At 43.2% G+C, this 24,444-nt stretch overlaps 1 protein-coding gene across 1 annotated transcript in view; it reads left to right on the forward strand.

Annotated features, from left to right (window-relative positions):
* The first annotated feature begins 17,448 nt into the window (after positions 1–17,448).
* Positions 17,449–24,444, forward strand: part of LOC120916696 (transmembrane protease serine 11D-like) — a 30,691-nt gene continuing 23,695 nt past the window's right edge. The window contains exon 1 of the mRNA XM_040327679.1: positions 17,449–17,663. The gene's annotated coding sequence lies outside the window, so the exon portion shown is untranslated. The remainder of the gene's footprint in view (positions 17,664–24,444) is intronic.

Below are 24,444 nucleotides of genomic sequence, written 5' to 3' on the forward strand. Positions count from 1 at the left end.
CATAGGGAGAAGAAGAATCCAAGCCAGTAGCCCTTCCAGATGTATGTCATTGTGCTGACTCAGCTTAACTGCAGCATTAGAACCTATGTGTTCATTTTGAATTTGTGTCCCTCACTGCCATGGCTCTATAAAAACATCTTCCATGTGTTACAGGCTGTATAAGAGCTGCCTTGTCCCTCTTTCTCTCTGTGGACTGAAGTTGGGGTGGAATGTTGCTTCCGATGTTGCATAGTAAAAACAGAGACCAAGGTGAAGGGTGGAAGCCTGGTGTGTTGTTGCATTGCAACTGTAATGTGTTCCCCCATCCAGGCCTAACAGAGTATGTGCCTGGTAGCACCCTGTAAGTGGAGGTACCAGGGGAGGATCACAGCTTCCCTCTGTTAAGCCACTAAAGACAACTAAAAAAATAAAAAAAGGTATCACTTATCTAGAAGATAAGAAAAGGGGCTCCACTGGTCCCGAATAGTTGCTTCTGGTGAGTGACAATGGCCCCCTCAACTATGGAGGCACCATAATTTCTGCCCCTACCTAAAGCAGCAGTAAACTTGATTAAAAAATTATTTTACTCGGCCCCTCTGGGTGGGTTGACCCCTCGGGCCTATATCTTGTCCTTAATTCCTCCATTTTGGGCAGGTGGAAGATCTCACAACTTTCCCACTTCCTCCAATCCCTCCCTGAATCCAGGGGTTTCCGTAGACAGCCTACATCCTTTGAAGACCTGTGCTTGGAAGATGAACCCATACGGAAATCCCTTTCTTACTCTTACAACATTTTACTTGCTCACACATCTCAACATGACCCCCCATATTTGAAAAAATGGTAGAGAGATCTCAACATTATGTTTACTGAGGATCAAAAGAATCGCATCCTTTTCTTTGCACATAGGTCGTCCTTGTGTAGCAAGTATCAGGAGATCACCTACAAGATTCGAACACGCTGGTACAGGACCCCATCGGTGTTAGCTTCAATATTCCCAGAACATAGTGCCCAATGTTGGAGATGTGGTACCCAAACCGGTACTCTACTTCACATCCTCTGGGAATGTCCTGAGCTGTCCCTGTTCTGGAGACAAGTTATACAGATTATTCACAAGATTACCAACTTCTCTCTTGAGGATAACCCAGGAGCTGTACTTCTAAACCTGACGCCCATGTCTTGTAAGCGATATCGCAAATCCTTATTGAAACATCTCCTGAATGCAGCTAGGGCATGTATACCAAGTGGGTGAAGGCAACAGTCTCCACCGGTGGTGTCACATTGGTTTGCCAGGGTTTGAGATATACAGCGGATGGAGCATCTGACAGCTGCCCTGTCGGATAGAGAGGAGGAACACAATACTCGCTGGACACCCTGGGATCTGTTACGATTCTCAGATGAATGCAAGTCCTACTTCTGAGTGACCCGCTTGCTTTAAGAGGACCTGAGGGCCTTGGGCCGTCGACTCTGCCGGAACTTTTTACCCTCCCCTCCCCCTTACTTCTTTTTTACTATCCCTCTTTTTAGCCTTTCTTATCTTTTGTTCCCTCATTGACACCTCTGGTGTCGTCCACTTTCCTTCCTTAAAAAAGAGAAAATTTTCATGGTTTGCGATTTTCCACTGGTGCCACCCCTGCGAATCCGGGAATGAGAGTTCCGCTCTACATCAGGTGGAGGGTTCGGTTTTGGCCACCGGGATTGCAGTGGCTCATTACCTGTTAGCCAGAGATAGGAGTGTTCTGCCTCTCAGGTTGTCATTCTTATACCCTATGGTACCTATTTAATGGTATATAGCCACATAACTTTAACCCTCTTTTCAGTTGGGGTGGTTATCACCGAAGTTCAGAGTGACGTACAGGATATATCTGTTGTGGAGTCTTTAGACCACAGTTTCCTGAATTACCATGGCACTGTATTGGAACCTTGACTGTTCTGTCATTAATGTATTTAGCATTTTTGGAAGGGTTACTGTTAAAGCCTGTCATTTGCTGTTGTAGGTCAATGTATGTGATTTTATGCCACTTTGTGTGAGCCGCATACCTTAATAAAGATTTAAAAAAAATATATATATTTTAAAATGGGCTCCTGCAGGTTTATGTCATAATGTGCTAGTATGCACCACATATTCATGGCAGACATACCTGTCAAATGCTCCCCTCCAGCACTACTCTGTAAGCTTTTTAGCAGGTCCTGGCCGCTTCCATCTTCGCCAGGACTTCCTTCTGGATTTGTGCTCTCTAGCCGCTTGAATGGCTAAGTCTCAATGACATCACTCCTACATATGTACAAGGGAGTCACTTCGCAATGACACACAGTGGGTGCCGTAAATGTGGTCTGAGCTGCGCATGCACAGCTCAGATTACATTACTGCTGATGGTCTGGTTGAAGCATTTATGATAGAAGAGACCACTAGGGTTTTTTTCTGTTAAAAAAAACCCTGCCTGCCAGTGTGTTTTTTTACCATGGGAGTTTACAATTGCTTTAAAGCAGAGCTCCACCCAAAAGGAGCAAAGAGCTCCTCTTTAAAGTGGAGGTTCACCCTATAAAAAATTTCTAACACGACATCCAGCCCAGTTCTGCATATAAAATGACACTGACCTTTTTTTTTTTTTTTTTTCGTAGATAGCGTTTAGCTTTAGAATTCACAGCGGCTTCCGGGTAGGGAATCCCGCGGGAGTGGGCGTTCCTATTGACATGCCAATTGATTGACATGCTAAACGACGGCGCACACAGCGCGTCACGACTTCCCGAAGGAAGCTCGGGTCGGCTCTATTCGGCGCCTGCGCACCGGCGCCGAATAGAGCCGAGCCGACCCAATAGGAACGCCCACTCCCGCGGGATTCCCTACCCGGAAGCCGCGGTGAATTTTAAAGCTAAACACTATCTACGGCAAAAAAAAAAAAAAATAGGTCAGTGTCATTTTATATGCAGAACTGGGCAGGATGTAGTGTTAGACATTTTTTATAGGGTGAACCTCCACTTTAAGGAACTCTTGACAATTTCTGGATAAAACAGAGGCTGTATAGATCGAACAAAATTACTTGTTATCATATTGCACATACTGGGGTAGATCCACGTACAGCGGCGCATTATTGCGCTGGGCTGCGGCAGTAAAATAAAAACCGCAGAAGTGATCAAATACCACCAGAAAGCTCTATTTGTGGGAAAAAAAGGACGTGGGGGAGGAAATATAATGAGCTTGAAGTGGTGTGACGTCATGGCTGATATGTCTGTTAGTAAATTAGTAAGGAGACTGAAGAGAAATAAATGTGGGTGTTGTCGGTGTAGAGATGGTGTTGGAAGCTATGGGAGGCTATTACTTGACCCAGGGAGGAGGTGTAGATGGAAAATAGGAGAAGTCCAAGAACAGAACCTTGGGGACCCTGACAGAGAAAGGAGGAAGAAAGGACAATGTAGAATTTTAAGTAACGCTAAAGGTGCGGTTGGAGAAGTAGGATGGGAACTAGCAAAGAATACAGTCACAGAGACCAAACGCTTGGAGTTTTTTGAGGAGGAGGGGGTGGTACACCATCTCAAAAGCCGCAGTGAGGTCCAGGAGTAGGAGTACAGAATAGTGTTCATTGGATTTAGCCGCTAGGATATCGTTTGTGAGTTTAGAAGAGCAGTTTCAATGGAGTGTTGAGGAAATCCAGACTGAAGGGGATCAAGAAGGCTATTCTCAGTAGGGAGGTCGCTCAGTTGATTGTAGATTAGACCTTCAAGGAGTTTTAGATAAAAAGGGAACAAAGAGATGGTTGTTAAGATTGGTGGGGTCCAGTGAGGGCTTTTTAGGTATGGAGGTGACTAGTGCATGTTTTAGCAAGTTGGGGAAGATGCCAGAAGATGTGAGATAGAGAGTATAGGATAGAGCCAGAGGGTGACCATAGAATTTTTGAGAGAACGAGAACCAGGGTGCAGGTGGTTAGGTGGACGTTAGAAAAAACTTTAGCAACCTTGTCTATAGTGGCGGTGTTGAATGAGGGAAGTAAAGATTGTACCTATGGACATGAGTGTTAGGTGGGGAATGTATCTGTACAGCGGAGATCTCTGCACAAATGTTATCAATCTTATTTTAGTAATTGGCAATCTTCTGGGCAGTGAGTGAGTTTGTGGGTAGAGGGGGCGGAGGTAGTGAAGGACGAAGTAGAGAGTTAAAGGTACAGAAGATTTGATGGGGACGGTATAATAGGTTGTTAATGGGAGTGATAAAACTGGTCTGCTTGGCAGTGAGGAGGCAGCAATTGCATTTTTTTGAAAGGCAGATTTATATTGGTTGAAATATTTCTAAAACGTAGTTTTACAGCACAGGCGCTCAAGAGCACGGCTATGTTTTTTTCAGAATTCTGGTATCATCTGTTTGCCAAGGTTGTAGGGTCAGTGCCTTATTCCTAGTGGAGTGGGCCAGTGTGTCCAGGGAGGATGACAGTGAGGTGTTGTAGACAGAAGTGAGTAGGTTGGGGCAGAACAGGGGTAATATTTTGTCACAGTTGTGGTCAGTAGAGAAGAGAAGGGTTAAGGTGGTAAGGTTTATACGGGTAATTGTTAGGCTGTTGGGGGAGAGAATGTGGAAGAGGGGGGAAGAGTTAAACTAATAAGGTAGTGATCAGAGAGAGGGAAAGGATTTTTGGAGAGGTAGCACGGCATGCATAGGTGGGAGAAAACAAGGTCAAGAGTGTTGCTGTTAGAGTGAGTAGAAACATGTATCCATTGCTTCAGATCAAAGAAGGAGGTTAGACTGAGAAGTTTAAAAGAAGCAGGGGTGTTAGTATTAACAGGAATGTTGAAGTCACCCAGAATGATTGTGGGAAATTCAGAAGACAGAAAGTAGGGTAGCCAGGCAGAGAAGTCAAGAAAAGCTGATACTGGGCCAGGGGATAGGTAGATCATAGCTATCGTTAGAAAAACTGGGGAGAAAAGATGAATGCAATGTGCCTCAAATGAGAGAGTGACAGAGAGGGAGGTGGGTGAAGTACCTGAAAGTTACTATGGGCTAGAATTCCCACTCCCCTTCCCTTGCATCCACTGGTCTGGGGGAGTGAGCCCAGGGAAGGCCACCATGGGAGAGGGCAGCAGGAGAAGCAGTGTCGGATTCATGAATCCAGGTTTCAGTAATGGCAAGTAGATTAAATGGATTAGCGATAAAGAGGTCATGGAGAGAGGTGAGTTTGTTACAGACAGAGCAGACGTACCAAAGTGTACAAGAGAATGGGAGCCTAGTCTTGGGGAAAAAGGGAAATGGAAACAAAATTGTTTGGATTGTGGCTGCTGCCAGAGGGTGCAGGGTGATGGGTGCATTGCGTACAGTTAAATGATGGAGGCCAAGGGTTTGGGGACATATCTCCAGAGGTTAGGAGAAGCAGAAGGGCAAGGGAGGTATTATGGGCGTGCAATTAAAATGAAGGGACATGCCTCAAAAAGTTTTCATCAGTTTAGGCTGATATATATTCTACTACATATTTTTGGTAAAAAATCGCAATAGGCATATATTGATTAGTTTGCGCAAAAGTTATTGTGTCTACAAACTACGGAATAGATTTAGGGACTTTTTAATGGAACTACAACATTGTGGCGGACAAATCTGACCCCAAATTACACTTTTTGGGGACCAAGGACATTATTACATTGATCAGTGCTATAAAATTGCACCTATCAATGTAAAAATGACACTGGGGTTAAGTGTGTTCCCTGGGTGTATTCTAACTGTAGGGGGGGTGGGCTTACTGGAACAGGATAGAGATAACTGGGAACAGTAGATCTCTGTCATGTGACTAGGCAGAATGGGGAATCGCCTTTTTTTACATAGGCAGTTCCTTATTCTGCCTCTCTTAACCGCGATAGCAAGCCCGCTATCCTCCTTGCATGGACCGACTTACAGGTACACTGGTTTGCGCAGGAGAGCCGACCTGCCGCAGTATATCTGCGTGAGCTGGTTAGCTAGTGGTTAAGGATAGAGGACACAGCTGTTAGAAGGAGTGCTAGAGAGCACATGTTACAGAGTGGATGGAGAGCTGAAGAGGTAAACAAGGTCACATTTGGTCTTCTTGGTGTTTCTCAAAATATTTTCCTGTGTACTTGCGCTTTGTGCAATCGATGAAGTGCAGAGTGGGAAGTGCTCCCACTTAAAGTGGAGGTCCAAACAAAAATGAAACCTCAGCTTTTCGGAACCCTCCCCCCTCCAGTGTCACCTTTGGCACCTTTCAGGGGGAAGGGGGTGCAGATACCTGTATAATAAGGGTATTTGCACCCACTTCCGGTCATAAACCCCCGCTGGGGTCACGCCACTCCCCCCTCTGTCTTTTGGGAAACATACAGGTCCCAGAAGACAGCATGGACCAGTGAGGACATGCACCGCGACTCGCGCATGTGCAGTAGGGAACCAGGAAGTGAAACCGCAACGCTTCACTTCCTGATTCTCTCACCGAGAATGGCGGCAGGGGCAGCCGAGCGATTGATCGGCTTCGGCTGCCGATATCGGGGGCACCCTAGACAGGTAAGTGTCCATTTATGAAAAGTCAGCAGCTGTAGTATTTGTAGCTGCTGGCTTTTAATATTTTTTTTAGGCGGACTTCCGCTTTAAGTAACCCCAACTTCTGGAAAGAACCTGGAAAGAAATTACTTATAGCTTTAGATAGGTGAAGTGATATCAGGAAAGGTCCCAAGACTACAAAGCAAAATATAAATACTGGTATTTTTTTTAACAATTCCTTAGAATTGGGGGCTGCATTAGTTTCCCTTTTTAAGCTTTTTTTTCTTTTTCACCTGTCAATCCAGCCTCTCCTTTAACAGACCAAGCTGTCCAGTAAAAGTGTCAGTTTTGCTGTAACTGCTTAAAAAGTGTTAGCTGGAGTTCGACTTTATGTTGTTAGTCAAATCAACCTAAAAATTATGGGCATAAAATTGGATCGTGTATACGGATACACGATCCAATTTTATGCCCATAATTGTCTGATGGAGGTGTTGTGTCGGAATAATCCGACAGTGTGTATGCTCCATCAGACAATTGTTGGCTGAATTTACGACAACAAATGTTGGTTGTTCATGCTCGCCAACTGTCTGGCAATAAATCTGTTACGTCAGTTTCTCCGATCGTGTGTACCCAAGTCCGTCCAACTTGAATCCAAAGTACAAACACGCATCCTCGGAACCTAAGTTGCCCAAAGGGTGGCGGTAAAGAGCTGAAAAACCACATGGTTTGGTGAATGTTGGCTGAAAATGTTGGGCCGTGTGTATGCAGAACAAGTTCACGGCCAACGCCAATCGGACCAAAATCCACGGAAAAGTCCACTGGAAGTCCGATCATGTGTACGAGGCTTAACACTACCCTCTGGCCAGGCTGAAAGACGCTGTCCAAAGGTGGCCCTGTTGCTCATCCCCTGGAGTGGAACCACCCTAGAACAGGAAGTGTGTTACTGGCTAGATCACCAGGTAAAAAAAGGACAGAAAGTTCAGAGCTTTGTCCTGAGCCCAAGTTTTAAGGAAGTAAACTTCACATGTTTACCAAGGGAGTTTCAACTACTGACTAATTCCAGAACAATAACTTTGTTAGAACAAGCTAACACAGTTACGTATATATTTTAGCTTGGACTTTTTATCTTGTCATACAATATCAACTAGTACAATAAAATTGCATTACAACTTTTGATTTTGTTGTCTGGTCTTTAATGTACACTTGTCCAACGGACCCACAACAACCGCAATGTTTGACCCCATTATTTATGATTTAATTGTGCCATATAACATAGAAGGGTCCCCTTTGAGCGCTTTAGTGCTTTTGCAGTGGGATGGGTTTAGTTCTCACTTTCAGCCCTGGTTCACACTGGGCTGCGGGCAGTCCCGATTTCGGCCGCGATTTAAGAGACATCTGTGCAGGTTTCTGCACAGATGTCTATGTAAATCGCGGCCCGAAATCGCAAAAAGTAGTACAAGAACTACTTTTTGAAATCGGTGCAGCGCCGCAAATGCGGCGTCGCACCAATTAGGACGGCGCCATTGCCGACAATTGGAGGCATTTGAGATGCGATTTCACATGTGAAATCGCATCTCAAATCGAATGAAATCGCACCCAGTGTGAACCTGGGCTCAATATGACATAATGTTGGCCATACACAATAGATTTAAAATAACATTTTGTAAGAATATATTTATACAAATATGTGTATGTCAATTCTGTGTACACTTAATGACTGATTTTGGGAGGAATGTAATTTCCCACATACCAGTGGCGGCTGGTGCTCTTTTCTTTTTTTGGGGGGGGCGCAAACAAACTGAAAATAACTCATCAATTGCAGCCACTGTGCCCATCAAACGCAGCTACTGTGCCCATCAATGGCTGCCACTGTGCCATCAAGCGCAGCCATTGTGCAATCAAACGCAGGCACTGTGGCATCAAACGCAGCCACTGTGCCATCAAACGCAGTCACTGTGCCATCAAACGCAGCCACTGTGCCCAACAAACGCAGCCACTGTGCCATCAATTGCCACCACTGTGCCAACAAATGCAGCCACTGTGCCCATTAAACGCAGCCACTGTACCCATAAATTGCCGCTACTGTGCCCATAAATTGCTGCCAGTGTGCTCATAAATTGCTGCTACTGTGCCCATCAATTGCTGCCAGTGTGCCCATCAGTTCCTGACACTGTGCCCATCAATTGCTGACACTGTGCCCATCAATTGCAGACACCTGATTGACTGAGAGGTGGTTCAGTGTTAGGAAAGCGAATATTCATTCGCTTTGCTAACACAACACTGAGTGAACAGCAAGCGCCCACCTCACCTTTTTGGACGCCTATTAGAGCCTATGTGCTTCCAAATAATAACCTGTCGCTTTAATTCAGGTGCCCGGCCCCCCGAAAAGGGGCCTGACACCTGAATAGGGGGTGGCAGCGGCGACTCTAGATATATTCATGCAATGCATCTATCTATGGCGATAGACAAGTGGCAGGAGAGAGGGGGGGGGTACACTATTCCAAACTTGTTTTTTGAGAAAACATTTTGCTCCTTGAATGTTCTTGTTGCTATGGTCAAAAACGAAACATCATTTGACCCCATTAATGTTTAGAAAACCATTAATTGGATAATGATTACAAAGATTGAACATTCTTAAAATGAAAATACAAAATTTTACTAGTATAGCATAGTTTCAGGTATAAACAAACAGCACTTATGGTATAAAGCGGTCAATTCACTAACATTTACCGCTTGCGATAACACGGTCACTTGACTCATCTGCATAATTTTTTGCATGCGGTAAATAAAGTCCAATTCACATAAACAAAATAACGATTATGCAGCATTTACCGCAAAATGAGAGGGTTTTACTGGCGGTATCACATATGGTATTTGTCAGAAACAGTGTGGGGTCCCCCCCCAAAAGCTGGTTGATAAGTAGGGCCAAGGAAACCGGCCGCCACGCTCTTAACAACAAATGATTTATCAGCTGTCAGCAGGTTCCCCGCTGACAGCAGAATGTAAAAATAACACACCGGCAATTACTTTTTTTTTTTAAATGGTGTGGGTTTCCCCTCAGAATCCATACAAGACCCTTATCTGAGCATGCAACCCGGCAGGTTAGGAAAGGGGGGGGGGGGGACGAGAAAGCGATCCCCTTCTTGAACCATAACAAGCCACATGCCCTCAACATGGGGGGTGCTTTAGGGGGCTTTGCCCCTCCCCAAACCACCTTGTCCCCATGTTGTGTACACTTTATAAACAGACGACAGTACCCATCTTTCACAGAGCTCTGATGATCAGATGCAGTTTACCCGCGCTGGTTCTGCTCTAACGGAAAAAAAAATCATCCCTTTATTAACCATTAATAAACTCTAATTAGCAATAATTAACTCAGTCCCTTCTTACCTACATATTTATTTATTTTTTGCTGTTTCTTCTAACCATGTGTAAAAAAAAAAAAAAGGAAGTAATTTGAGCTCGTTTGTGATTGTAGCTTCAAATAAAAAAATAAATTGTATGTAGTTCCTTTCATTCCTTTTTTTTTCATTCATGTTACCTGCATCTACAATTCTTTGCTGGCTGAAACATTGCAGTGTCTTGCTCTCTTAAGCCGAGATTCGAATGCCGCGTACACACAGTAGTTTTTTGTGATGAAATAAAACAACGTTTTTTATCATGAAACAAAACAACGTTTTTCAAACTTCATTTTAAAGAACGACGTTGCCTACACACCATCGTTTTTTCAAAATGCTCTAACAAAGCGCGGTTACGTTCAGCACGTACGACGGCACTCTGTTCCATTTAAGCTTGCGTCATAACTTGCTTCTGAACATGCGCGGGTTTAAAAAACGTAGTTTTAAACGTCGTTTTACCCACACACTATGGGCCAGATTCTCAAAAGAGTTACGCCGGTGTATCTACTGATACACCGGCGTAATTCGAAATTCCCGCCGGCGTATCATTGTTTTGTATTCACAAAACAAGATACGCAGGAATTAGGCTAGGATCCGACTGGTGTAAGTCACTTACACCGTCGGATCCTAAATGCAATACAACGCTGACCGCTAGGTGGCGTTTACGTTCAGGTCTCATTTGACTATGCAAATGAGCCTGATACGCCGATTCCCGAACGAATTTGCGCCGCGTAGTCGTCGCGTACGTCGTTTCCGTAAGCATACAGTAAGGTTACCCCTGCTATATGAGGGGTAACCTTACGCCAGTCCGCCGTATGCCATGTTAAGTATGGCGTCGGGTCCGCGTCAGCTTTTTCCGTCGGTTACGTTGTTTTACTAAGTCGTTCTTGAATACGACTTTACGTCAATGACGCTCACGTCGGCGTCATTGACGTTTTCCGTCGTGAGCTGGAGCATGAGCACTGGGCTATTTTTCAGCCCGGCGCATGCGCAGTTCAATCGGCACGGGGGCGCGCTTAATTTAAATACAAGCCGCCCCCTTTGAATTACGCGGCCATACACACTACGCCGCTGCAAATTACGGAGCAAGTGCTTGGAGAATACGGCACTTGCTCCAGTAAGTTGCGGTGGTGTAGTGTAAATGGCTTACACTACGCCAACGCGGGATCTTGGAGAATCTAGCCCTATCATTTTAAATGACACAAAAAACAACGTTTTGAAAAACGACATAGAAAATTGAAGCATGCTCGATTTTTTTTTTGGTTGTTTTTCAGAAGTCATAAAACGACGTTTTCCCCACACACGGTCATTTTAAATTACGTTTTTAAAAACGTTGTTTTTTTTTCATCACAAAAAAGCGACCGTCTGTATGCGGCAGAACTGTCTAAGGCCAGCTTCAGTGGGGGAGCAATGGTGGAGCATAACGCTTTGCTCATTCAACTCATTCCAAGTAATACCATGGAAGCTGTAAGTGATCACTGGTAGCAATAGCAAAATCATTATCGTAAGATGGTACTTACTGTACATCTCAAAATACATTCAGCATGGTTGTCTATGAAAGATAAGTGTGCTGAGAGAAAAGGTGACCAAATAGTTTCAACTTTTTTCTGAGTCAATGATCTGGAACACAGCAAGTGAAATGAGGGTGAAGTCATAACTTCTGCTATGCATTCTTGTGCCCAGGTGACCAATGACACAAAGAAAAATTTAGCACGGAAGTTAAGCATCTAAGATAAGTAGAATCATCAGTGGCAGCCAGTAAGTTGAGACAGACAGGTGGATGCCCCTTTTGACCTCTGCCTCTACCTACTGGCTGCCACTGATGACTCTACTGATTGGAAATCCTAGAAGCTTAACTTCCTTGCTGATTTATTTGTTTCTTTGTGTTCTGAGTCATTGGTCACATGGGCACGTGAATGCATAGCAGAAGTTATGACTTCACCCTCAGCTGCAGCAATCTCTAAAGTTGGCTATACACACATAGACTTTTATTTGACTCAGTCTGCAGTCTGAACAAACAATTTTTAACAGATTCCTACAGATTCTATACAGCACAGATGGACAAATCAGCCAGTGCAGCTATGGTATTCTGACAGCCAACTGTTGCAATATCTGGGCAAGTGGCTGCATGTAATTAAATGCAGCCCCTGTTCAGCTGAAGATTTTCTATCCAGTGTTCCAGATTTGTTAATGAATTATGTCAGATGGGAGGGTGCCTGTAGGCAGGTGCAGTCTACTTTCTCCACTACAGGTGGTGCTCTTCCACAGCTGCACTGGAGTTGGAGAAGAAGTCAAGAGGAACAAGGTTCTTCTATGGTTTCTTGGGTCACTGGGGAAGCTATCTTATTGGATGCTGCTGCCCCATGTGACTCCAGTGGCCATCTTGGGTCAGGGAGAGCCTATTTAAGGCTCTCAGGTTTTTGCACATTTGAAAGTTAGTAAAGTAGGGAGAGGTACCCTGCCTGTTAGGGACGGCATTAGCATTAGGGAAAGGTTTCTGACAAGGAGGGAAAGCATAGGGCTGCAACTCCTTTGGGCATGAGACGGACAAGCCGCATTCTATTCACTAAACAGACACTGTCAGTCCCACTGATTCTCTTCACATTACTGGAAACCATGAGTGTACCTGGTTTGGCAGCCTTGCCACTGCATTTGTTGTGAAATTTAGCTGCATAATATCAATAAAAGTTTTCCATTGCACCCTTATAATTGTGTGAATAATTGCCACCACACCACACTGCACTCCACCTAAATACCGATGGGGACCACCCACAAATTTTGGCAGGGTACTTAGGGAACCAGAAAAATGAAATAAGTGTAAAGCCAACTTAAAGGGGTGGTTCCCCTAAAAATAAACTTTTAACATTGCATTTCCCACATTAATCACAATTAAAATCGGCTGGTTTTATAAAAAAAAAACGTCCGTACGTACCGTTTGCTATATACGTTCTCACCGCCACTTCCGGGTACGATGCTGGGGCTGGGCGTTCCTAATTGATGGACATGTTTCCGACCGACGCATACATCGCGTCACGAGATGCCGTAAGAAGCCGAACGTCGGTGCGCATGCGCCGTATAAAGCCGCACCGACGTTCGGCTTTTTTCGGCATCTCGTGACGCGATGTATGCGTCGGTCGGATGCCTGTCCATCAATTAGGAACGCCCAGCCCCAGCATCGTACCCGGAAGTGGCGGTGAGAACGTATATAGCAAACGGTACTGCAATGTTAAAAGTTTATTTTTAGGGGAACCACCCCTTTAATACACACTTAACGCCAGTTCTAAATACTCACCTATAAGTCACAAGGGGGCCCATATGCAAAACCAGTTTTTGAGCCCCCCATTTCTATGCTGGCCTAGTAAAAATACCTAATCACTGTGTATTAAATGATAGGAAGATTAAAGTGAAGCAGTGTCCAAGTCTAGATAATAGTTGAAGGGGTTCCAACACCCATTTTACCCACATCTAAATAAATTACACCCGTAAGTCCCAGCAGCTGCACAGTGTGTACAAATATCTCTCTGCCTGTGCTGTGAGCCTTACAAAAACCTTCCTCTCTGTGCCACGAAAGAATGCACCTGAATTTACCTTGGAAGGTCACATGCAGACACTCTATAGCAGGGGTCATCAACCCCCAGGCTGCGGCCCACTACCGGGCTGTGGCCTTTTTGCAGCCGGGCTGTGAAGGCTGCACTGTCTGATGTTCGGTGGCGCAGCGAGCAGAGAGATGACATCTTCTCTCACCACCCACCCGTCCACATCACCGATGTTCTGTCCTCACAGTGGGGCCACTACACTATTAGAGATGAGGCGAGAGAGCAGGCGACATGGAAAGGGACAATTCGTATCTTGTGGCAAGTGATATGGTAAGTGACAAACCGCATCTGGTGGCAGGCGACATGGCAAGGGACAATACAAATCTGGTGGCAGGCGACGTTGCAAGTGACAATCCGCATCTGGTGGTAGGTGATGTGGCAAGGCACAAAACGCGTCTGGTGGCAGGCGACATGGCAAGAGACAAAACGCATCTGGTGGCAGGCAACGTGGCAAGTGAAAAACTGCATCTGAAGGCAGGCGACATGGCAAGTGACAATCCGCAGCTGGTGGCAGGCGACGTAGCAAGTGACAATCCTCATCTGGTGGCAGGCGACGTAGCAAGTAACACTCTGCATCTGGTGGCACATTCTGCATTATGGTGAGTTGAACTATTTCATTCTATATTACAATGTAATAATAGAAATAATGCACTTTAATCATCTTGACACCATATCAACCCTGGTGCTGTGATGATTAAAGCACCAACACCAGCCATTTCCACAAAAAAATTGCCCGCGAAAAGACAAACTTACCCCCCCACCTGGGCCTTGGCAACAATTTTCTTCCATAATGCCGGTACCCGCTACTTTATAGGACTAAGCAGATTGCTTAGTAATCCCAAATATATAAAATGGAACTAAGGCAATAAAATAACAAATACCCCCCTTATATTTATAACATAATATTATGTATTCATATTTTTTTTATCAGATTTTATCTTTATTTATTTTTTATACCACAACAACATATACACAAACATAACATTGAAATCAAAACACAAAAAACATACACAAAGCCAAAAAAAAGGGGGGGGGGGGGCAGCACTTTTTTAACTCACCCCTTTTCCCACTCCTTTCACTGTCAAGTCAATACACAATCCTTTTATCCCATAAATAAATAAACAGTTTTACTTTTTCCATACAGCTATATTTTGGGAAAGGTAACTCCTAACTCAGTCCAGTATCCATATGGTCAAGTCACAGCTTCCAAAAAGTATCAAACCTCTTAGATAAATTGCTTATAAAGTTAACATGCCTCTCGTAGATGATGGATCTATTCAGATCAAATATCCAATCAGATATAGTCAGAGGGTGAGGGGAGGTCCACCCAATGGTAGTTTGTCTCCTAGCCATAAAGAGCGTTCGTGCAACAGTAAACCACCTTGGTGGTTTAAGCACTGAGCTATCAAGATAGCCCAGTAGACATATTAAAGGATCCACTGAAAGATTCAAATCTTATGCCACGTACACACGGCCGTTTTTTGTCTTGGAAAAAAAATATGTTTTTTATCATGAAAAAAAAACAAAGTTTTTCAAACTTTTTAAAAAACGACGTTGCCCACACACCATCGTTTTTTCAAAATGCTCTAGCAAAGCGTGGTTACGTACAGCACGTACGACGGCACTCTGTTCCATTCAAGCTCCCGTCTCATAACTTGCTTCTGAGCATGCGCAGGTTTAAAACGTAGTTTAAAACGTTGTTTTAGCCCACACACGATCATTTTTTATGACACAAAAAACGACATTTTGAAAAACAACATAAAAAATTGAAGCATGTTCGAATTTTTTTTGGTCGTTTTTTTTAAGACAAAAAATAATGTGAAGCTCACACACGATCATTTTAAATTACGTTTTTAAAAACATCGTTTTATTTCATCACAAAAAACGACCGTGTGTACGCGGCATAAGAGCCCATTAAGTGTTACCACAACCTCTGCCCAATACCTCTGAAGTTTCGGGCATCACCATAGTAAATGTATCAATGACCCCAAATTACCACATCTTGAGCAAGCTGAGTCAGATGTTAAGTCAACAATAAACAAAAATTGTGGGGTCCTATACGCCCTATGCAATATATAAAATTGTGTTAATCTAAATGAGGGTGAAAGGGATACAAGGGGAAGAGCTTGAAGAATCTTATCCCAGACATAGTCAGAGATAGAGCAATTATTGCACTCCCATTTCTCTCTAGATGGACAATGACATTTATTAGAAGTCCACTGTAATAGAGACTTATACGTAGCAGATATTAGGCCTTTAGTAGTGGTTGCCTGAACCACTCTTTCCAAAACTGAGACCGGGGGAAACAAGACAGGAGAAGAAGAAAATAAGCCATGTTGCAGCTGCAAAAATTGGAAGAACCATCTAGAGTTCACAGAAAATTCATGTACCAACTGATCAATAGATTTAAATACACCCCTCTCATAAAGTTGAGAGAGGGTAATAATCCCTGCTCGTTCCCATTGCTGAAAGCCCTGGAGGGTCAATATTTCAGGCAGCCCTTCATTGCCCCAAATATGGGTATATTTAGTTAGGGAGGAAACCCCCAGTATCATTTTAACAGATTCCCACACCTTATATATATTTCCCAGGGTGGGAATATTAGAAAAGGAGGAGCACCCTGATGCCCCCTGCAGGGCTAATAGCGCTGGCGTCCTTGGAAACCAAAAGAAACTAAGTGAAATGAAGGAGCGGTTGAGGCCTCCGATTCTCACTGTACTAGATGCTGCAATTGAGCAGCAAGAAAATAAATCCTTGGGTTTGGGGTTGCTAACCCCCAAGCCTCCTTTGGATATTGTAGAATATATATAGTTTGATACGGGTGTCTTATTTACCCAAATCAAATTTCTAAATATCCTCTTAATCTTAATAAAGTTCTTCAGAAGGATCGAAACTGGGGAATTATGTAAAAAATATAAAAGTTGCGGTATCCAGACCATCTTAATTAAATTTATGAGGCCTATTACTGAAAGGGGAAGTTTATACCAAATCTTAAGCCTCGTACACACGGCCGAGGAACTCGACGTGCCAAACACATCGAGTTCCTCGGCCAGTTCAGCCCTGAAGCCGCCGAGGAGCTCGGCGGGGCGAGAGCTCCCATTGAACAACGAGGAAATAGAGAACATGTTCTCTATTTCCTCGCCGAGCTCCTCGTCGGCTTCCTCGGCCGAAAGTGTACACACGACCAGTTTCCTCGGCAGAATTCAGCCAGAAACTCGGTCGGAAGCTGAATTCTGCCGAGGAAACTGGTCGTGTGTACGAGGCCTGACTTTGAATTTAAAATCTTGTCAATAATGGAGCGATATTATCCGCTACATATGACAGAGGGGATGCGGTCACGGTTACTCCCAGATATTTTAAAGAGGAAGTAATTAGAAGTTGTGGGCATATTAATGGCAAATCCTTCGGGAGTGGATCCAGCGGCAGAAGCACAGACTTTTCCCAATTCATAGCAAGCCCTGACAACTATGCAAACTCATCCATATAGCTCATAACCACTGGCACAGAGGACCAAAGATTTGATTAAATTAAAATAACATCATCAGCATATTAAGCTACCTTTTCCTCTATATTTCCTCTTACCAGACCCGGTGCCAAAAAGGTTGGGGACCGCTGCTCTATAGGACTAAGCTGATTGCTTAGTAATCCCAAATCAATAAAATGGCCCTAAGGCAAGAAAATAACAATTATCCCCCTTATATTTATAACATAATATTATTTATTCATATTTAATATCTAAGAATATTAAGAATAATTTTACATTTCATGAAGTAATAGTTGATATGGTCTGACAATCCTTATTTGTGATTTGATTTTTTAGACCCATGTGTGATGCACATGTTCAGCTACGCAATATGATTATTTACCATATTAATAAAGTGAAAATATTAATACAATGCCAGTGGCTTACGTGCTCATGACTCATTAACATATCCTAACACGCCCTTTCCACTGGTTTCTGCTGTTGTAATCAATTTAGTAGCGGAAGTATATATACCTATTAATGCAACAACTGATTACATTTTACACACTCTCTTACCTTGCAAAAGTCAGCTGCGGATCAGGACCTGTCCAACGAGTTTTCATTTGTTTTTAAGTCTATTTACTTTTTGAATTGTCCAACCTCTTGGGCATGACATTGGATATATTAGGGCTGATAATATAATCAGAGCTGCAAGATCAACACTGTTTGGAAAGAAAGAAAGGTGAACCAACTAAGACTCCAAGGTAAGTTTGCTGTTACTCCTTAATTTGTTATTTATTTTTTGCTGAAAATGTATTAAAAATAATAGAGCTAAAGCTACTATTATAAACTTCTTATAGCTTATCAGGATGTTCAAATAAATGATTAGTCTATGGTAGAGCTTTGAGAGACCAGTTAAAGTTTGGGATCAAAAATAACCCTTGATTTTTATTTAGGGTCACAATTAATATTTTCTACTTAACCAATAAGTTTGAATTACTTTATTTGAAAGGATTTGTGGTTAGGTAAATACCGTGTTTCCCCGAAAATGAGCCCGGGTCTTATATTAATTTTGGCAACAAAAGACACAGTAGGGCTTATTTTTGGGGTAGGTCTTACCATGTAATGTGCTGTCTTCTCTTCCCCTCTTTCGACCTGTTAGAAATCTCCAGTGTGAACTTAGTTAAAATGCTTGTAAAATCTTGTAATCCACTCTATTACTGTAGTATATAATGTACAATGTGTGTATTTATGTAATATAATTGTGCCAAATACCTTCATTATAGCACCGCTCTGCGCTTTTTTGACCTGCCGGAGCTCTCTTCCCTGCATTTATGTTACAGAAACACACACATTGTACATTGTGTACTACTGTAATAGAGTGGGTTATAGGATTTTAAACTAGGGCTTATTTTTGGGGTAGGGCTTATATTGCAGTCCTCCTGGAAAATTTCGCTAGGTCTTATTTTAGGGGTAGGTTTTATTTTCGGGGAAACAGGGTAGTATCATTCTATGCTTGAACATCTGAATCTACAATGCATAATTATATACAAATTGCATTACAGTTTCTTGAATACTGAACATGAGTTCTATTGTTTCTAAAAACATACAAGTATACATAGCCCCTAAAACTGAGTGTATAAAGAAGATTTTCCTTAGTGCGATACCACTACTAAAATCTCCAGTGATTAATCTCTAGCAATTGCTGCACATGCATTTGAATGTAGTAGTGATTGATCTGAAAGATTGGAGCACTGAGCTGTCACTGTTACTTAATGCTACACTCCACTGTTTCCTAGATGTAGACAATTTATAACAGACAATTTTAGTAGCATGAGAGTTGCAAAAATTGGTCATGCATGCCCAGAAATACTTATTGGGTCCCCCTCGGAGCACTGACCCCTGAAGGAGCCACTGGATTTTTACGTGCTCTCCTAGCCTGGTCAATTGGCCTGTAGCTGCACCCAGCGTTTACTGACCCACTGATGGCAACAAATAGTCACACCTTAATTCCATATATATTCTTTTTGCTATTTTTTTTTGCGTCAGTTGTTTGGCGTCCCCCAAAACAGCAATAATTCCCTCTGCACAGTAGTATTTTCCAATATTTTTAACTTCTACTTCAGACTAATGCAAATTTGGTAGACCAGACTGGCAGCAGCCCTTATGTATCTTCAGCTCCCCTTATAGGCTAGTTGCAGACTTTAGGCCCAGACAGGCAACTTATGAATTTTTAACCTGGGACAGGCGGTTGACTTAACAGGAGTCTTCTTCAGCTTTAGCTTCTTTCCTCCAACAGCAGGCCTGAGAAGTAAAATGCTCTAGACTCACACCCTCCACAAACAGCAGGCTTGGCGGGCCAAGACTAGACCCTTCTCACACACACATTCTCTCCAGGGATTTGGGATTGCTTGTCTTTTTCTTACATGCAAGTTAAGCACTACAGGTCTACAAATGTATTCTAATTATTGTTGATTATCACAGTACTTGCTCTCCTAGTTGAATGTTTAATAATGAGTCACCATGAAATATTTTAGTTTATTGTTAATTACTTGGGCAGGATGGCAGGGCAGAGCAGCTTACTCATAAACATTTAAAACAACATTAGCATTTAAATTTCAGTGAAAGTATTAATAAATTTTCTGTCACCTGTACACACCACGTGTTACTTTTAGGATGGCAATATTGCCTAGGGGCTGTTCTTATGATCTAAGGAATTTCGGCCATAAAAGCTTCATACACCATGCATATATCAAAACATAGGGCCAGATTCACAAAAGAGATACAACGGCGTATCTGCTGATACGCCGTCGCATCTCTGTTTCTATCTATGCGACTGATTCATAGAATCAGTTACGCATAGATAGCCAGAAGATCCGACAGGTGTAATTGTTTTACACTGTCGGATCTTAGGATGCAATACCGTGGCCGCCGCTGGGGGGAGTTTGCGTCGTAAACCAGCGTCGGGTATGTAAATTAGGAGTTACGGCGATTCCCGACGGATTTTCTAGTCTAGTTTCCCATCGCAAAGTTAGTCGGTTTTTTTGGTGCCTTAACTTTATGCAGCAATCGTATTGCTGTATAAAGTATGGCCGTCGTTCCCGCGAAATTTAAAAAATAACGTTGTTTGCGTAAGCCGTCTGGGAATACGGAATTACGCAACGCGCGTCGCCGTTCGAAAAAATTACGGCGCGCAAAGCACGACGGGAATTACGGAACGGAGCATGCGCAGTAGGTCCGGCGCGGGAACGCGCCTAATTTAAATGGCACACGCCCATTTGAATAGGCCTGCCTTGCGCCGGAGGCCGCCGGTGTAGGTTTTCATCACAAGTGCTTGGTGAATCAGGCACTTGCGATGAAAACTTGCGGTGGTGTAATGTATCTACGATACGTTATGCCGCCGCAGTTCTACGTGAATCTGGCCCTCAGTTCCTAGAATTCATGAATTCAAGGTGTATATGATTCTGTGGTAACTCGAACAAAACTGTTGCAAGCATCTCAGTTGACAACATTTCAAAAAAGGTTCCAGAGGACACCTTTTTTGCTGTGTGTCTAGCAAGACATTTTAGGAGGAGTATGTACTTTAATTAGGGGTTGGACATTCATTTTAAAATGGGCATGATTGTACAAGAAGCATATTTTTAGCCTATTATTTTCTTTGTTACAGACATATATATAGAGCCCATGATTTTCACAGTGCTTTGCATATTATATGTAACAATTTAATTTTAAAATACTGTATATGCAGGAAAAATTGTCATAATAAGGACAAAAATACAGCCAAAAACGTCTTGTTCATTTGTAAAATAATTGGTGTATTTGTTTATTTACAATGCTAAAGTGCGCCAACCAAACAGCCCTTGCAGCGAATACAGGGATAAACACCATTTACACTGCAAACACATTTTGCATCAAAAACTCTGAAAGCATCATTTGACACCATTGAGTACTGCAACTCCTGAAGAGTACAGAGGTCAGTAGTAAATAGAGCAGTGTACAGAGGTCAGTAGTAAATAGAGCAGTGTACAGAGGTCAGTAGTAAATAGAGTAGTGTACAGAGGTCAGTAGTAAATAGAGCAGTGTACTGAGGTCAGTAGTAAATAGAGCAGTGTACAGAGGTCAGTAGTAAATAGAGCAGTGTACAGAGGTCAGTAGTAAATAGAGTAGTGTACAGAGGTCAGTAGTAAATAGAACAGTGTACTGAGGTCAGTAGTAAATAGAGCAGTGTACAGAGGTCAGTAGTAAATAGAGCAGTGTACAGAGGTCAGTAGTAAATAGAGCAGTGTACAGAGGTCAGTAGTAAATAGAGCAGTGTACAGAGGTCAGTAGTAAATAGAGCAGTGTACATAGGTCAGTAGTAAATAGAGCAGTGTACAGAGGTCAGTAGTAAATAGAGCAGTGTACAGAGGTCAGTAGTAAATAGAGTAGTGTACAGAGGTCAGTAGTAAATAGAGCAGTGTACTGAGGTCAGTAGTAAATAGAGTAGTGTACAGAGGTCAGTAGTAAATAGAGCAGTGTACTGAGGTCAGTAGTAAATAGAGCAGTGTACAGAGGTCAGTAGTAAATAGAGCAGTGTACTGAGGTCAGTAGTAAATAGATCAATGTACTGAGGTCAGTAGTAAATAGAGTAGTGTACAGAGGTCAGTAGTAAATAGAGCAGTGTACTGAGGTCAGTAGTAAATAGATCAATGTAGTGAGGTCAGTAGTAAATAGAGTAGTGTACAGAGGTCAGTAGTAAATAGAGCAGTGTACTGAGGGAAGTAGTAGATAGAGTAATATACACAGGTCAGTAGTATGCAGGGCAGTGCACAGGGGTCATTAGATTGTAGGGAAGTGCACAGGGGTCATTATAATGTAGGGCAGTGTACAGGGGTCATTAGAATGTAGGGCAGTGTACAGAGGTCAGTAGGATATAGACTGCAGACCTTTTAGCTCTGAGGAAAGGGGTTCTCCCCTGAAACGCGTCAGCCCTAGCCACGGTCACGGATCGAAACAATATCGTGCTATGCCGATGGTGTTGGTTCTTTGCTGCATTGTGATTCAAGGCCTGTTTTTAACACTCCTTTTGTGAGTATTATGATTTGTTGTTATTTATTTAATAAAATCCACCAATCAGTATCACACTAGGTCGGTGCGCCCTCCGTTTTTCCTCTTTTGTTTCCTTTAGTTTTATGAATTCCAACGATTCAGAGGAGGGCTGCAAGACTTTAGAAGATACCTTTTTATTGAGTTGCTATTGAGTTTCACCTTTTCTTCAAACATCTTCCCTAAAAATACCGGAGCGCAGGAGATTTGTCTTTGTATCAGTAGGATATAGGGCAGTGTACAGAGGTCTGTAGGATGTAGCACAGTGTGCAAGGGTCAGTAGTATGCAGGACAGTGCACAGGGGTCAGAAGTATGCAGGGCAGTGTACAAGGGTCAGTGGTATGCAGGGCAGTACACATGGCTGAGCCATGAATAAGCACTAGTCTTGTGCGAAACGTCGGCTGTTCCCCTGTTCCTGTTTTATGATTTGGTGATGTATTTGCTGTTCATTTAAATAAAAGACAACCTGCACGTTTTTTTTTTGGAGTGCGGCTATCCATCTTTCATCTACTTTTCATATTTGCCGGCAATGGCACCGTCCTAATCGGTGCAACGCCGCATCTGCGGCGCTGCACTGATTTCAAAAAGTAGTTCCTGTACTACTTTTTGCGATTTCTGGCCGCAATTTACATTGACATCTGTGCAGAAACCTGCACAGATGTCTCTGAAATCGCAGCCGAAATCGGGACTGCCTGCAGGAGTGAAATCGTGCAAGTTCAGCTGAACTCGCACGGCTTGACTCCCGCAGCCCAGTGTGAACCTGGGCTCAATGTTAAATTATTTCACTAACGATTTAGTGTTGCATAGTTGAAACGAGATGGTTATCTCCTGCCCTGCCTTGTCAGCAGAATTGGAGGGTACACGCTCAACTTTATTGTCAGGTAGTAAGTACCACCTCCCTGTCTGTTCTCTTCCTCGTTACTTCACTTCCCCCTCTCTGTTTCCCTTCTAAGACTTCTATGGCATTCAACTATGTCTCCTGCTCCCCTAGATCTAGGCTACAAACTGTGTGCTACAATCTGCACTATTCCACTCTTCACTGTGGCTCCTTCACCCCTTGGCACTGTTCTATCACCTACACTGTTTCACTCCCCCACTGTTGCTAAATCCCCTGAGCTCTGTGCTGTCATTTGGAATATGCCTTTCCTCTACTGTGGCTCTTTCTATCCCTGGCTCTGCAATGCAGGTTGTGCTGTTATCTACATTGTTTTACGCCTTCACTGTGGTGACATACCCCAAACTCTGTACTACAGCCTATGTGCTGTCATCAGCATTATTTTATTCCTCTACTGTGGATCTCTCTTACCCAAGCAATGTGTTGCCTTTATCTGGCACTCGGGGCACCATTTTTCCCACTGATACCAGCAATGGGGCACTCTCCCTCCCAATGACACCAACAACGAGGAACTATTCCTCCCAATGACACCAAAAATTGGGAACTATTCCTCCCAATGACACCAACAATGGGAACTATTCCTCCCAATGACACCAAGGATGGGGCACTATTCTTCCAATACCAATGACAGGGCACTATTCCCACTCCTACTGACGAGAGGTGCTATGTCTTTTTCTTTTTTAATCCCACTGAGCACAAAGTCAGAAGCATTGTTTACTTCTGCTGCCGCTGGGCATTTGCTAATCTCAGGGGACCACAGTCCTGTCCGTCTAATGTCTGAAGGACAATAATCTGGCCCTTTGTTTAGAAAGTTTGGAGACCCCTGGTCTACTCCATCATTGTGACTCCATCTCCCTCCTAGCTCTGTCCTGCTGTGCACTTTTATAATTTCTGAAACCCCTTCTTCTATCTCATATTATATCCCCAATTCTCTTAAGCTAGTTATACTGTAGATGGGTTGTTCTTTAAAAATAAGCGGATTCCTTTATCCACACAAGTGAGGTGGTTGATGGAATCTCCCATGCCGACACACCATATTCTGACAAGAGGACTCTGACTTATAAGGCTTCATTTCCATGGACGTTTTTACAGACACTTTTTTTAGCCTTTTTTACAGCTTAAAAACGCCTGTCCATGTTTTTTTTTTTTTTTTTTTTTTTGAGCTGGAGCTCAAAAACGCAGCGGTAGCGGTTTTTAACGGTTTGTGCGTTTTTGAGCGTTTTTGAGCGTTTTTTAAAGTCTGGCGTTTTTACAGCTCTAAGGCTGGAGCTTCAGAACGCGCTGGTCCTGGTTTTTTTTTGCAGCTTAAAAACGGCTCAGCCATCTACAGCTCAAAAATGTCATGGTGGGCATGAGGCCATAGACTAACATGGAGAGCCGTTTTTAAGCTGCAAAAAAAGCTCAGAAAAGTGGCTGTAAAAACGTCCAAAAACGTCCATGGAAATGAAGCCTAACAGATGTAGGGAGAGAGGGCACTGAGTGCTGTATGCATGTTAGTCCGTGGCCAGTTTACAATTTTTTTGTACTGGAAGTTTTTGCCTTGATCAGGTGACAATGTAATGTC

The sequence above is a fragment of the Rana temporaria genome, chromosome 1 (genome assembly GCF_905171775.1).
Source record: "Rana temporaria chromosome 1, aRanTem1.1, whole genome shotgun sequence".
Classification (NCBI taxonomy): domain Eukaryota; kingdom Metazoa; phylum Chordata; class Amphibia; order Anura; family Ranidae; genus Rana; species Rana temporaria.